Here is a 14,344-nt window from a genome sequence, read left to right as displayed (position 1 = left end):
CATTTAAAACTAGATATTTCATTTACTAGGTTTCGGCTCACCCCTTTTATTTTTTTTCAAATGTGTAAGATAGACACCCCTAACACCCCTCAACCCTTGCACAATGGAGTCTTTGTATATAACGAAGTTTTTTTATTTTATTTTATGAAAGTGTGCTTAAACTAGAGTCTGGAATAATATATACCAAGTGTAGTTTTACGATATGGGTTAATGTAGGAAGTTTCGTGGAGTGGGTTCATTTCTAGTTCATTACTTGGTATCGGAATCTTGATCGAGAGTTAGTCGGTCCGTTGAGTAACTTCGATCTAAAAACTGGAGACGCGGCAAAAGGAGAAGTTATCAACCAGTAACTCAGTCCGGTTGTTTGCATAAGCAAACTTTTGAAAGTATAGTATAGTTTGAAGATAGGTCTCCCTATCCCTACTCAAACTTCTATCTTTTGCTTGAAATGTAATGAAATTGTAAACTCTTATGTGATATAAATAAAAAAAAGCATAAGTATGTTATAATTATGAGGCTTTAATCGTTAAAAGAATATTCATAAATGTTTGATTTCGCTTCTATACGTTAAAAGAAAGTAATAATATGAGAAACATGTGTTGGGTGACGTTCTGAGATGTCATAACTAAACCCATGTTTGTTGTCCCCTTCAAATTTCCTGCAATTCATAGTTTTCCAATGAACTTTATGTTGATCTTTACTAGTGATCTTGCCTTATACCTTGCTCCCTCAATACTAGGAATGCCTTCCTTCTGTTTAAAAACCCATTTACTTCCAACAATCTTTTGGCTCTTGAGTACTTTGACCAGCTCCAATGTCTAATTTCAATGGAGTGATTCAATCTCTTCGCCCATAGCCTTTAGTCACTGCAATGACTCACTGCTAGCCATCGCCTTAAAGTAAGACGAAGGCTCGTCTGTCTCCACTTCGTCACCGATAATCAATGCATAAGCAATATTTATATAATCGTAACATACCAGTGATTTAATTTGCATTCTCTATCTATTTATAGCTATAGTGTACTGCGAATGTGCTAGTTATCCACTATCATAGACTTCAAGAGCGGTGGCCTTATCTGCAATTTCAACTTATGTTACTCTGAAGTCTCCAGAGTCTCCACCTGAAAATCCACCCCACTAATGACACAATAATCTGTCTGTTCTGCTTATTGTGTCTCAAAACTCCTCAATTAAAGCATTGCAATCTCGTTGAATATCACAACTCTACTGATTAGAAAATCAAGTGATCTAGGATCAGTGTACCACAATCGGTAACCTTTCACCCCATGTGCATAACCTAGAAATATGCACTTCTTCGCCCTTGACTCAAACTTACTATCATTTGCATTAGCATAGTAAGACATCTGAATATACGTAATCCGAAGTAATCAACAGGTTTCCTCTATCATACTTCCTCAGGAGTCTTCTACTTGAGAGCAAATGATGGAGATCAATTAATTGGGTAACATGCCATGTCCATTACTTCGACCCAAAATTCATTACTAAGTCTTGCATGCGAAAGCATGTATCGAGCTCGCTCAAATAAAGTTTTATTCTTCCTTTCTACCATGCCATTCTACTATAATGTCCTAAGTACTGTGCATTGTCTCACAAGCCCTTCTTTCTTAAAGAACTCGATAAAAATTTTATCACAAAATTCTATGCCTTTATCGGTTCTTAGGCATTTGATATGTTTATCTAACTACTAGTTAATCAATGTCTTAAATTTCTTAAACTGATCGAATACATCATATTTCTGCTTCAGAAAGTATACACATACTTTCCTCAAATAATCGTTGATAAATGTTAGTATATATCGAGTACCTCATTTCGAAGAAACATAAGACAATCCCTAGATGTCTGAATGAATGTATTCAACTAGTCCCTTAGTCAAATGATAGCTGTGGTAAACTTAAGTCGGCGCTACTTTCAAAAGATGCAATGCTCACATAAGTCCAACTTCCCTATCTTCTGACATTTCAACAATCCCCTTTCACTCAACATCATCATACTTGCCTCACTCATGTGCCTTAAATGCATATGTCATAACTGAGTTAAGTTAGAGTCTGACTCACCTGATGATGGTCTCTCCTAGAAGATGATAGAGAGTATTCACTTATTCCCATTCATCATTGTCATGACATATCGAGAGATTTTCAATACTCCACCTTTAGCAGTGTACCTACACCCAATGTCATCGAGTGTCCCCAGAGAAATAAGATTTTTCTTAAGCTTTGGTACATGTATCACGCTTGTCAATGTGCACAACACCCCATCATGCGTTTGAATCCGAGTTGTCCTTATTCCCACAACCTTGCAGACTGCATTATTCCAAAAAAAAAAAAAAAAAAAAAAAAAAAAAAACTCTATCACCATCTATAGTCTAGTAAGTACTAAACTAGTTCTTATGAAGTATTGTATAATAAGAACACCCTGAATTTGGCACCCACCCGTCTCCTGACAAACTAGTAGCTACACATAAAACAACTTTTGCATCACTAGTGCTCCCTTCAGCAACGTTCCCTGCACTGCTCGTGGCATTCTACTTATCACCTTAATTCTTCCGTTTCGGACAATCTCTACTGATGTGCCCCTCCTCATGACACTTAAAGCACTTCACGCATCTTTTAGACTTGCTATGGTGTGATTTTGATTTGTTTTTACCTCTGTTGCCACTAGGCTCTCGATATTATTCTCTACCCCAAATCATTAGTGCTTGCACTACCCTTGTGCCAAACCATCATCTCACAACTTTCTCTATCACTCCTTAGAGAATCTGTAAAGTATACCCTTGCAATAGTGAATCTATAAAGTGTTTCCATAACTCTAGTAAAGAAACTATAACGTCATGCCCTGTTGTTCATCATCAAATATCTTACCAACTTTCTTCAAATCCATCATGAGTTTATTGAATTCATCCATTTAAGTTTTGATAAATGTACCTTCAGTATATCTAAACTGAAACACCATCTTCAACATATACAAATGATTTTTTCAAACCCTTATTTACATAGAGTGCCTGAAGTTTTACCCATATTGCTGCAGCATCCCTCTCCTCAACCACCTCTATTAAAACCTCATTCTACAAGTTCAATAGGATTGTACTCTTTGTTTTTTTCATTATCTCTACCCTCTCAAAGACTTTCATTATAATCAACAACTCATCTTTACCATCTAGTGCCTTAGCTAAACCTTAGGTTGTCAATAACGTCCGCATCTTGATGCTCCATAATCCAAAGTTGTTCTTTCCACTAAACTTCTCAATTTCAGCTTTCGCCTTAGATATAATTGCAATAACAGAACTTCCAAATAATAATCAGACAAGCAAAAGCCCAAAATCACAATAAAGAAATTTGATCTCAAACTTTAATACCAATTGTTGAAATATAATATGCGAAAATAACATGATCTTGCAATTTACATAGACGCAAAAATTACCAGAGAAATAAATGAGGAATAATAAGGACACCAAGATTTACGTTGTTTGGTCCAAGTATTGATACCTACATTCACAAAAAGAGCCAGCAGTAAAAATATAGAGTTGGTCCAACCTAGACCAACTCCCTAGACCAACTCTATATTTTTTTTTCAAATACTAGGTATAACCTAAAGTGCCTAGCCCCTCCTCTTCATTGGTCCCTCTCTCTAAATCTCACTCTCACTCTCTTCCTCAATATCAAATTCTTCTCTACCTCTCCACAGCTTAATCTCTTTCGCTCTTGCTTTAGCAACAACCCTCCCTGCTCATTTATTCTTCGTTAGTGATGACCATCAGTAAAGAAGACTCTAGGATCTCAACAATTTAGATTGATCGTCGTTCACAATCAACATGTGCATCTCAAAGGTAAGTATCTCCATACTCGGTTCTAAGAGAAATAGAGGCCAAAAATCTTAAATTTAATGGCCACATTTATTTTGCATCTTCGTTGAAAATCATATTAACAATTTCCATTTGTTAATGTTATATGCTTCCACATTAAATACCATTAACTTGAACAAACATTTTAGCATTTGAAAAAAAATAATAATAAAATGGGGCTTGTAACTAGAGTCCCTCACAATTTTTAATATCATAATTTCCCTTCTCATGCTCAAAACAAAGATGATAAATTTGGGGATCTAAGTCTATGGCATATTTCAACTCTACTCACATAGATGATATAAATAGTGAGATATTCCATCAATTTCACTAATAGTAATTTCGATTTATAACTATCATTAAGTATTAACTATGTTTATTTTTTTTTTAGTGTTAATAATTTAAAGTAATCTTTTAAGAGCGAATAAGAGATGAAGTTGCAAAATTCATGGTTTATGTTACATATTTTGAACTTTTTAATTTTATTTCACATTTTTGTCTTTCAAGGTTTGTTACTTTTGGCAAGTGGAGATTTTTGTTGTTGCATTATCTAAGATTTTTGTTTGATTTGTACTGGTGTTTACAGTTTAGTTGCTCAATATCATGTTGTTGATGGATATGTAATTTCAAAAAATACATTTGTCCTTTCAAGAAATACAAAATGAAATAAAAAAGGAATCTGTCAATCTTGAGTTCCACACCCACAAGATCGGTCCAATCTTTGGTCTTAGCTCATTAGGGTTGGTTCCTGATCCCAAAAATTGGGGAGCAACACTATGCGGATTAGTCCCTGAGTTAGGTTTTAGACCAACCCAACCCAAACCTAACTCTCCCCTCTTATAAATCATTCAATTTGATCATATTAGTCATAAGCCTTGTTATGATTTGTCAATACAATGATCCCAGTTAATTTTAGCCAAAATTGATAATGTGGATGACAACTATTCTACATGACATAGCGACAACTGGCGTTAACATGCACAACTTTTTGCATTTTTTTTATTTTTCTAATTTTTTATACATTTTTTTCTTCTTCTTTTTTCCTTCTTCCTTTGCTACTCATTGAGCCTTGGCGATGGCCAACAACCAACCACATGCAAGGACTAAACTCGCTAGCCTTAGGCAAGGCTCACCCTCACCTGTGGCCAATCACTGGTCATGGCAACCAATGGAGGAAGAAGGAAAAACAAGAAAAAAAAAAGAAAAAAAAAAGGAAAAAGATCAAATAATGCAAAAAAAATTGTCTACATTAGTGTTTGTGGTGCCACGAGGATGGTTGGCATCCACATCAATGATTGCTGAATAAAATTTGGCGAAAATACTAGATTGGCAAATTATCAAAAGATTAAGAACTAAATTGACACAATTAAAAATCTTATGATTGAACTGAACCATTGTAAAATAAATTTAGGACTTTTCAAATTATTTTCCAAAAAGCTGGAGATTCAAGTTAGTGGAGAGCAAGCTTAGCCGGCCAAAGTACTATCATAGAGCAATCCTTAATTCCTTCATCAGTGTCCATTCATTGATTCGAGTTTGGGATCGTCTTTAAATCAAACCAAATAAAAAAGCATAGCACAGAATAAACAAAAAGATTTGAATGAAATCCCTCAGCATATCGAAACAGATTGTGGAATATATATCTTCATGAAAGGCTGAAAATTTTCTTATCGATTTGTATTCCGTTATGGCATTGAACCAGGAGATTTTCAATGCATGGCCACAAGTGTCCGCTGGCGCCTAAAAAAAATACCCATAATCAATGATCATGGACATTCTTCCGCAAATTCAACATACTTGTTCGGACGATAAAAGGCATGGTCAAAGCATGTTCCAGAGTATGCACCAAAGCGGAGAGCTGATATTGTTGTAATTAAGGTGGGTTGATAGATCAACAAAAGCGAGCAAAACGAGATACGTTGTTTTTATTTATATTTATCCTTAATTCATGTATCTTTTGAGTTCGTGTATCTCTTGAATTCATGCATCTACTTAATTCATACTTCATGTATCTCCTCAATTCTTGTATCCATTTAATTCTAGATTCTTCTATCTATTTAATTCACGATTCATGTACGCTTCTATACATGAATTCTAAAACTCTATAAATAAACTTTAAAATCTTCATTCCAAGAAGCAAAAAAAACCTACATCTCCTCTCTTCAAAGTGTGGCAGATTCAAGAAGTGTTCAATAGAGTCATTTTCGTATAGTGTTGATATTAACAAGTTGGAGGGCGAAGTTCGTGAAGCTGTTTAGCAACGTTGACATGAACTAATCATCTTAAGGAGATTCGATTAGCCATATCTCACCTCCAATTACTATTGTTATCATTTTCTCAAATTATTAATTTTTACAACAACAGTATTATATATTATTCCCCCAATACGTTTATTCTTCTTCTTCTTCTAGTCCTCTCTATTTTCCAATAGATATCACATATAGCCGGTCAATTGGCTCTACGGGACAGCGGTCTATAGTCCATTCTCGAAGTGATTACTTATCTACCACATCTAATTTCAAGCGCTTAACAATTCATATACTATGTCGGGAGTTACGTCATAAAGTCTTTCCTCCATCAAAATTTAGTTTTCCCCAGGCGGAAAAACATGACAATGATGAAATGGATAAGAGGGCGGTGCTCTAGAAAAGACGAACGAACGAGAAAGTTGGCCCATCCCTTCCCCATCATGACTCCCTTTCATCCAAATATAAAATAAGGCTGTTAAAAGTTGAAAGCACCGCCCGAATCCATGCGCCGCTACATCTTTCTTATCCACTTCAATCGTGTATGAGCCCCACATTTTATCATAAGATTTTTCCGATTCTCAGTGGAAATGATTCATTTCTTAACCAGCGGCAAAATTTATTTGAGTGCAATCTAATGTTTGATTAGAGATGCAAATCTTGTAAAATACTCATTGATTTCTCTTGTCAACTTAGCCACGTAACATGATTGCCAACCTTGACTTTTCTCTTCTCATTTTCTTTGGCATATCGATCCCTCTCTTTTGGTACTTCATCCATTTATAGATGTGTGCCGACTGTGCCATCCTCAGGTTTTCCAATCATTTCGAATGCCATGGACTTGACATGTCAGGCGTTGCGCTAAGAAAGTCCCACGCTAGCATTTCGCAAGTGCTTTCCACAGAAAAACTTTGACGGTATGGCCTTCATAAAAGCATTTTCATAAGTTATTAAAGTACTTGCACTAGAAACCTTGAAATTGCAGTGCATACCTTTGTCATTCTGCCTAGTTTTCCCTCTTGGCTTATTAGTTCCAATAATCTATCTAATGTAAAATGAAAAATTATCCAATTAGTCCTAAATTTTTTAATTTTGATAATTTAATATATTTAAGTAAAATTCTAATATAGTCATTTTGATCATTTTTCACCAAAAAAAAAAAAGCAAAACTAACGTAGTGGATCCAGTCATCACCGGCCATTTAATGCGACACACCTTCATGACAGTAATTTCCAAGAAAATTTGGTCAAAATAACTATATTAGAATTTTGAATCAAGGTTTATGACTAAAATAATAAAATTAAAAAGTTTAAAACTGAATTGGCATACGTACAATATATTTAGAATTGATTAAATTTTCCTTGATATAAACCATGACCAAGTCCTGTTTTTCTTCTATGGTTGTTTTTAGATTATCCAACCAAAAATTTATGCTAATAAATGAAGGGTGATCATGTGCACAAAAAAAGTTTATAAATCCGTAAATATCCTATGTGAATTACTTTTGACGGTAGCAATGTCGACTATATTTCTATCTCTTCTCGATGTAATCCACTTAGCAGAAGCATAAAATTAAGGAAGAATTTAGCCCTATAAGGTCTGCAATCTGATTGGTATCGCCCTCTCTACTTGGTCTACTCGATAGATCTATCGAAACCACTATCGAGTAATATTACTCGGATATGCATACGGACACCGTTAGTTGACAAATATAATATTTATAGATATGCTCGCAATGGGGTGGATTGTTTTTTCGAATCCCATTGTGGAATAAGATATGATTTTCTTTGACCGTATGCATATTTGTCACTTGGATAGTAATCGAGAATATGACAATAGAAAGATGGGCGATTCTAATTAGATTCCCAAGGGTTGCCATATTTAGAAGGGCTCCTCCTCCTCCTTTATATCATCATTCACGCGCACAAAGCTTTTTGTTGTGCCTCGAGATTGACGAATTTGAATATATTATTTTGGCCGGCCTGTAAAATGGTCCCAAAAGAATCGGTCCCAATGCAAAGAATACGTGCATGCCCTTAGGATTTGATTCCACAATCCACCATTCCCTCCATCCCAAATTGACTTAGGACAAGAAAGCCTCGCCGTGGGGCTCAACGACTCGATACGTTGTCCCCTGGATTGCTTTATGACAAGTAAAGCTGATAAGCCACCGGTCGACCACCAAATTGACTGGCCCAGTGACAGAAGGGTCCCAGCTATCTAGGGGCCAGCTGTCTATCATGAGATAACGATCCAGCTTACTTCATGAATGAACCTCTAAATAGCTCTTGCTGTGTTGCCTAACTGCAACATAACACGTATAGAGAGACTTCTCAGCTTCTAGCATGTTGGTGGGACGGTAATGACGAACTTGCTAACCTCAATATTCAGCTTCGGGTCTTAAGTACTGGAGTGCAATAGCTATGAGTCCTAGAACTCAGACTAAATACTTTGTAGTGGGTGTGAGACCCTTTACAATAATGTCCAAAGGGTGTTGCTAGCATTGGTCGTTCCATACTATCTTCAACTAAAAAAAAAAAAGAATTACTAAATTAACTTTCAAGGGATGATAATAATGTAAATAATAACCTATAAGAAAACAAACATATTATGAAATTATTTTGTAATAACCAAGAAGATCACTTTATGTAAGTAATTTTTCAACTCGAAAGGGTACTTCACTGAACTCATAAAGCATGGGACAGGCAAGCAAAATTCGATTGGATAACCTCAACAAGCTTGTTGAGAATAATTTCCATCTCAATACCTGTTATGACAAGAAATGAGATTTTATCTCGGAAACGATTTCATGGCTAAAGGGCAAAATTTCGTATAGTGATGAAATAGTCTGCATTTGTACTCGCAACATATCAAAACTGTGTCGTACTTCTAATCCTTATATGAAGTCCGCCTCTTAACCAATTTCAGGGAACTTGATTCTATTGATGGGACTTCATTTATAGATCTATTATTAAAATATATGGTGGAGACAGAAAACTAATTCGTGGTATATATGTAATCCTCTAACACATGTCCATCCTTAAACCACCTATACACAAATTAGATGGGATTGAATTGACTACAAATTTAACCTTTTGCTAGAATCTCACGTCACCTATAATCTTTTTACACTTTCCTATATAGTTGAGAAATAGAAAAATAGAAAATGCAAAAGATAAATTATCCAATCACCTAAAAGACAAGGCTTGTGATAAATTACTTGTATAGGTGCTCCAAAATATTATATTTGCATGCATAAGAAAGAATCTCGATTTTAATTGTCTTGAAACCTCATAGACAAATTTATGTTATCTTTATCCGTCCAATAATATAGGACAGGTAATTCGTGTTAAAATGTCACGTTTGTGTCAACTATTTGTGTTATTTTGTACTGTTACAAAAATTTTGCAAAGTAATTACACATTGTTTTTCACAAAAAAAAAAAAAAAAAAAAAAAGAGTAAAAACATGTTAATTCGTGTCAATTTCAGATCAAGTCGTGTCATATTGTACACTATTAGTAAACTTTTTGAGTTGGGTTCGAGTTGTGTTTTCATGTTGTGTAAGGAATTACACCTTTAATATAATCGCACATCAATCACTCAAAGTTGGCACAATTAGTTGGGGGTGTTGGGGGATTTCTAGTTCAAGAGCTAATTGTCGCGTGTTCAAACCCCATCTATTGTGTGCAAAATTGCTCTAGGTGGGTGGACTCGCCTCGAGCCTAAACCTCCCAAGGTCGTACCCAGGCCTAAACTAGCCTTGAGCAATTGTTGAGGCCAACCCATCGAGCCACCTTTCTATTTTGTCAAAAAGAAAAGAATTATCAACTAAAAAAAAAGGTAGAAATGGAAAATAAGTGTAAAATAATTCTAGAGTTTTGTGTTATTTTATTTTATTGCTTTATATATGAGTTTTATACTATTTTTCTACTATATTAGAAATTTGGGCTAATTTTATCTTATTAGTGTTTATAAATGTTAAATGACAAAGTAAAATTATTATTATAGCATATTTTATAATCTCTTTTGATAAATATATGGGCAAGCTAGGCCAGGCTTAGCCTCAAGGCCTTTGCATGAATAGAAAGTTTCACAATGCCCTATGCACCTTAGAATCCCCCATCTAAAGGCGTAAATTTTTGGATTGAACATTCATACATCCGAATTGAGAATTTTTTATTTTTTTGGGTTCTCTATTATGACCGACTGACTTTTAAATCATAATTAATATCCAGAAAACCATTTAATCCAACGCAATGGCATTTAGAAGGATTGACATCCACATGCTCTAGCCAAAAGAGCGCGATTGAGATCTCTAGGAATTTGGTCCGGTTTGAAGCACACCGAAATTGATCGCAGCAACCTCGATGCTGGCGCCGATTTGATGGCGACAGGGAGAGAACGAAGTGGGAGGCAGCAAGCTGACGTGTGTTGGAGGTGGGCGCCCGTAAGTGGATGCGAGGGATGATGCGACAAGGTGGGTCGCGGGTGAGTTTCGTGTGTCTTTAATTAGGTGGAAGTTACTTTGGGAAAAAAATTTTGCCTCTCAGGAAACTTTAGGGGAAAAAGACATAATCCTTTTTCTAGTCTACTAATCAGAGGTTTGATTGGACGAATTCTCCTCCAACCAGTGATGGAAGAAAGCATCATGCATCTCAATGTATTGGTGCGTCCTTCGGAGGGATGATTTTATAAACTAAATTTAAAGGATCCATGTTCCAAAGAACCGAATGGAAGTTTGGAAATACATATACTGCCTTAGAAAACTGTAAGGACTAAGAAATTTAAGTCGTCTGGACCTTTTTGTCTAATGGAATAAGGTCAAATTTGATAAATATGGGAATTTTAATATATCGTACAGTTTTTGGTAAATCATCGGGCATAATATGAATGTGAATATATAGTGTTTGCGACATGAGAACCGTCCTTGTTGATTGGACCATGTCCCATGCAATCTCCTTGAGGCGCGGCCACCGCAAGAAATCCCGTCTCATCCTCCTCACATCTCCCTAGAATACCGAGCCGTTGCAAACATCCAATCTACTTGGGCATCACCGACGTTCAAAATCTTCAGCAACCATTGGCCTGTACGATCTTCAGCAACCACAATCCCTCCTCCATCTCATTGCCAACCTTCAGTCTTCTACAACAACTAGTCTAATCACCACCCCTATCCCATGGCCAACGCCGAGGTTGAGGCCCTACCTAAGGTTGGCAACCTCCAATCTACGATACCGCACCTCAAAACATCTCAAATTCAAGGTCTGAAATAGTGGATCTAGCTCTAATTGGAGAATGTGAAGCTTGTGTCACAATGGAACTTGTTCAAATATGTGGAATCTCGCGCTAGTCTAAGATGTCGATCAACCATGGCTCACATTTTTCTTTTTAAAATTTTTTTCAAAAAAAAAAAAAAACTCCAAGATAGGAGGTATCCTACCTAGGTATATCCCACCCTCTAGATGGATTTTTTTAAATCTAAATTAGAGTCCTATCCCCACATATCCATAATTTGTATTCCCTAAAAACCATAGATGATATGAGTTAGTTGTATTCAAAATTATCCGGCTCACTAAATGTAGCCTTCATTGCATCAAGACTAATCATTCTTTGGCTAAGAGCTCCTCATTTATATTAACGCTTGACTAATCAGGTGGTTGGCTAAGTTGGTTATAACTTATTTCCATGTAGTTTGCAACTCCATTAATCATAGAGTTAAATCCCCTGTTTTTTTTCTCAATTACAAGAAATCACGATTTTCTTTTTTGTGTCGTAGATTTTATTCGTGCAAAGCATGGGGATCATTTTGGTTTTACTTTAACTTGCGGTCGGTGGCATAGCGATTACGGGCTCACTTAGAATGGGTAGTAGTTATATTGAAACAGAGCATTCTAACTGGGGGTATGAATTTCTTTAGAAAACGAGAAGAAGGGCGTCCGCATTGATTATCCCTTTCCACCCCTTTTACATATAAAAGGACCACAAAGGGAAATATGCTTTATTCTTTTGGGGAAATAAAAAAGGAAAATGCCTATTGGTGCATATTATTCGAACCCATAAAGGGTTGACAAATGCAGATGGTGTGGTTGGCATGGAATGGTCTTGGCCAATTTGTGGGGCCATATCACACATCTGTCAAGATTCTATTCCATGCAAAGCCGTTCAAATATTCACCCCACCCCTTAAACGTCAAATAATGGCAAAAAAATAATAATAATGAAGAATAGGCCCCTCAAATCTTGCAATTCGGCTCCACTCTGCTACACCCATTTGAGTAAGACAGTGAATGACAAGATTTCTGCAAAATGCCTTTTTTCAAAATAAACCGAGATATATTCAAAAGTTGACGAATGTTTTCGGTGCTTTTGTTGGTTTTTTCGCCGAGTGTGGCCTTTGGCTGTCACTACAGCCACTTGCTTTTTTAGGAATTTCCTTGGCTAAAATATGAGCGGTCATAATTCTCCAGTCACTACTACACAATCCGATCAATATAAATACCGCACCCCATCTTCAAGTTCTACACACAGAAAAACAGAGAGAGTAGTTTGCTGTATGCGATGAGAGGCCTCGCATGAAGAGATATAGAGGTCACTGCAGCCAAGGATGACTTGCCGGCATTGTTGAAAAATAAGACTTCCTTCTTCGATGCGTTTCGAATTCCTCCGGCTCCGGCAAGTTGTTCTTGGCTACATAGGGCTCTTTTCTCTATCATGCGAGGCTGACTTGTCGATAACAGACCTAGAAACTAGAGAGCTCGAAACGCCCTTTGTTCGAAGAGGGCAAATTTTCAGGGATGTCACGTTTCACCATTTTATTGTTGCGAGGTCGATGTGCCTTGCATGAAGAGGCGGAGAGTTTAGTGCAGCCAAGGATGACTTGCCGGAATTAGTTAACCAACCAGAGGACGGGTTCCGCTTTTTTCGGCAAGTTTGTCCTTGGCTACATTGAGCTCTCTTCTTCTCATGCGAGGCCCTGGAACTAGAACCATCTTCTCTTTTTCGGCACAAGCTTTTGGGAGTCTCACGTTTCTCTGCAAGTTGCCGAAAGGTCGTCGATCAACCGGACATGACGGGATAAAAAGGTGTGCACTGATCCTGCAAGATCATTACATACTCTCTCTCTCTTCACGTGCTTCCAAATCCCTCTTGCGGCTTTTTCTATGAGGGGGTAAAAGCATAAAGATGATAAAAAAGCCTACGTTGAAAGCAACGGGTGTAGAGATAAAGAAGGTAGGCGGTGCAATCATAGTCGCAATTTTTGTGCAGGAAATGCAATCTTTCTTTTCATGAAAGCGGTCTTATCCATCATTTTGGGATCAAAATCTGGAGATGGTACATCGAATTTTATTTGATCTTTTCATTGTGTTATTCATGCATTATTTGGGCAAATATTGAAAATAAGATGTAATTTCGCTGCTTGCACCTTTATATAATTAACCTTCCTATAAGTGTATAGGGACATCACGTGGAGGAAGGTTTGGAGTCGGCGCAAATTAATATGAACATTTGGCATTCAAGTATATCTTTCAGTCGAGAAACCCCATCGGATTCGCCACCTGGGCTTCTGGATTCGGGGCGATTTGCGTATCATCCTTTTTCCGACATGTGATGACAACAATGGCCAATCATCAGAACAGCGCAGACAGGTTAAAGTTTGGGTGCATATGTTGATAGCACAACGCTATTAATGGCAAATGAGGCGGAGTACTTATTGGAAGCAGATGGCCACATTTATCTACTTTCGCTTTGATGTAGTAAAATTTGCCGAAGTCTACTATCTTGTATAGAGGAAACGGTATTACATTGTCAGCACTAGGGAACTAGTGTTTTCTGTATTAATATGTAGTTCTTCATCATGTGAATAGACAATAATTATTCTACATTATTTATATGATGCCTTTTATTTAACTCACTTGAGATATTGTCCGCTTTGACTTATCATATCATTAGCCTCATGGTTTTGTCCTCTGCCGTATAGGTGGGCACTTTCTCAAGATGTCGACCATCTTGGAAGTGCTCCTGTACCTAAGCATGCTAAATTTTGGAGTTCCACAATTAAGCATTAGCATTATGCCAAAATGCACCTCTATAAATTAAGTCCAATTTTCATATATATATCTCATAATCGTTTTTCCATGTTCAATGCACAGTTTAGTTTATTACTACTCCTTTGCCATCCTAAAATCTTTTAGGCATCGCTCCTTGTCTAGGCCCTCTAGCTCTCATGACCACTCTCCACC

At 36.7% G+C, this 14,344-nt stretch overlaps 1 long non-coding RNA gene across 2 annotated transcripts; it reads left to right on the top strand.

The window, feature by feature from the left end:
* The first annotated feature begins 12,637 nt into the window (after positions 1-12,637).
* On the top strand, positions 12,638-13,993 carry LOC104437263. Of its 2 annotated transcripts, XR_005549303.1 has the most exons (3): positions 12,638-13,186; positions 13,371-13,436; positions 13,561-13,993. It is a non-coding gene; the product is annotated as an uncharacterized LOC104437263 (long non-coding RNA). The 2 variants fall into 2 exon arrangements; XR_724356.3 differs by having other exon boundaries at positions 13,371-13,993.
* The last annotated feature ends 351 nt before the right edge of the window (positions 13,994-14,344 follow it).

This window comes from Eucalyptus grandis, chromosome 3, assembly GCF_016545825.1.
Source record: "Eucalyptus grandis isolate ANBG69807.140 chromosome 3, ASM1654582v1, whole genome shotgun sequence".
Lineage (NCBI taxonomy): Eukaryota > Viridiplantae > Streptophyta > Magnoliopsida > Myrtales > Myrtaceae > Eucalyptus > Eucalyptus grandis.
The sequence above is the reverse complement of the archived record's forward strand: the minus strand, read 5'-3'. Positions and strand labels throughout refer to the sequence as shown.